At 46.5% G+C, this 2,500-nt stretch overlaps 1 protein-coding gene across 1 annotated transcript in view; it reads right to left on the reverse strand.

Moving 5' to 3' along the window:
- Window positions 1–2,500, reverse strand: part of LOC135815552 (ubiquitin carboxyl-terminal hydrolase 34-like) — a gene marked incomplete in the record, with an annotated part of 63,299 nt that overhangs the window by 12,194 nt on the left and 48,605 nt on the right.

A 2,500-nucleotide genomic window follows, 5' to 3' on the forward strand; every position in this document is an offset into this window, starting at 1 on the left:
CTTTCCCATGTCATAACTTTGGTGTCCTTCATTTGATTTTCACAATCAAGGGCCTATCATTGGAAAGCTCTTGGCGAGAGCAACGACAGGGTACCAATCTCCATTATCCAGGCGCCAGAAATCAGGCGCAGTAACACAGCAAAGTCGTCTCTAAGCCTGATATGCAAGCAAATTCGTCCCATCAACGCCATTCCACTCTCCTTCATCGCAGAACGCTCAAATCTGTTTGAGACGATTCAAACTTCAGCCGGCTACGTCATTATCATGTGCTCAGTCGCTCAAAGAGCACACGAAAAGGGATTTCCCCCCAAAATGGCGAAATGATCGATGAAAAATTTGAATTTGCCGAGGTAAGAATACGGCGTGCGATATCTCTGGCGTCCGACATCGTAACTCTTTGGTGATTGTTGCATTGGACAGCTTAGAGTTCCCGCTACCACGTAGACCCTTAGAATGTGGAATTTGCTCAAGAAACGATGGAGTTACGAAGATTTTACCGCCTGCAGAACTTTCGATCTTATTAGATCGAAACTCGTACAGTCCGTCCACAAAGGGTTAAGGGGAAGTGCATCGATTTTTCGAGTAGGGTCCAGAAGAAAGACAATTTGATATCAGTTCGAATGGCATATCTCTCGCTTCCATACGATAAGCCAAACTTGCCAAATCGCCAATTGTATACTCACGTTGCCATAGCGACCAGCGCAGTGATGACGTATGAAAGGCTTAGCTCCACCACAGAGGTCGATCACTGCAGAAATTGGCCATTTTCAATTGTCTTATTGTATTCACGATGTGAAAGAAGTGCTGTGTTCAATGCTGTTAGTGCCGTGAACTGTTTATCGGCCTTCTCCTGCATTTCCCTAGGCTGACTGTGCCTAGGAAATGGTTTCCTCTAGGAGAAAATGTATTCGCCATCTCTCCTGAGACATTTTCAGCAAACCTTCAAACCTATGACATTATTTCATTCGTCAATCTCCACCACCCGTCGTCTCACCTGGCTTCAGAAGATGTTATGAGAGATAGGAGAGTCGCCAGGAAGCATCACATCCATCTTCAGGAAGTGGAAAGAGCAAACGGCATGGGTCTTTGGTTGGGGTAAATGCTGAACGTCTGATTTGTCCCAACCAAGATTTCAGCATTTTGTTCTTCACTACTTTCGCTTGTCTGCTAATGTCTCCGCACTCCAGCTTTCTCCTGTCGGTGTCAGTTCCCAGTACACAACCGAGAGGACTACTAACAAACAATTCACTGCACTAACAGTATTGAACACAGCCCTTCTTTCACTTCGTTAATACAATAAACCGCAAATGACCAAATTCTGCAGTGATCGACCTTCTCTGTGGTGGAGCTAAGCCTTTCACATGTCATCACTGCACTGGTCGCTATGGCAACGTGAGCATTCAATGGCGATTTGGCAAGTTTGGCTTATCATACGGAAGCGAGAGATATGTCATTCGAACCGATATCAAATATTAAAGGGAAAGTTTAGGCAAAAATTAAAATTTCACCAGTTGTAGTCTTCGGGGTGCTGAGTCGAATGGTCTTGTCCGAGAAAGCTGAGACGCTCCCTTCCTACTTGAATCCCAATCGAACTCGCGCACTTCCACCGAAACTGGGTGACTGCGCCCTACTAGATGGGGATTTGTATGCAAAATGTCACTAAAAGCGCCATTTCGTTCTTATAAAAGTACGGATGACCGCGATTGGCCCATATGTTGTAGTCTTTTGGACGCTGAGTCGACTGGTTTTGGTCCGGAAAGGCTGCGATGCAGCGTTCCTCCTTTATTCCCAATCGAACATGGTTGAACAAGCGGTCACGTGCTCCTGGTTGCCCAAATCACCTGGTCACCACGCCAGCAGGCGACAACTTTCACACCAAGGTTCAACTCGAGTGACAGGACTGCACCCAAAAAAGGTCAAACAGGCTAGTAAGTTGTACCCTGCAGGCACGGTGACCAGGTGACTGGCGTACGCAGGAGCACGTGACCGCTTGTTCAACCATGTTCGATTGGGAATAAAGGAGGAACGCTGCATCGCAGCCTTTTCGGACCAAAACCAGTCGACTCAGCGTCCAAAAGACTACAACATATGGGCCAATCGCGGTCATCCGTGCTTTTATAAGAACGAAATGACGCTTTTAGTGACATTTTGCATACAAATCCCCATCTAGTAGGGCGCAGTCACCCAGTTTCGGTGGAAGTGCGCGAGTTCGATTGGGATTCAAGTAGGAAGGGAGTGTCTCAGCTTCCTCGGACCAAGACCATTCGACTCAGCACCCCGAAGACTACAACTGGTGAAATTTTAATTTTGCCTTAACTTCCCCTTTAATTGTCTTTCTTCTGGACCCTACTCAATAAATCGATGCACTTCCCCATTAAACTGTAGCCATACAGTTACACAGTTACGACAGTCAGACCTAAATACCTGGATAGGCCAGGCAACCGCATAATCAAACACACACACATACTGTACGTCAGCATGACATATGCTGTAAAGCGGT

The sequence above is a fragment of the Sycon ciliatum genome, chromosome 4 (genome assembly GCF_964019385.1).
Source record: "Sycon ciliatum chromosome 4, ocSycCili1.1, whole genome shotgun sequence".
Classification (NCBI taxonomy): Eukaryota; Metazoa; Porifera; class Calcarea; order Leucosolenida; family Sycettidae; genus Sycon; species Sycon ciliatum.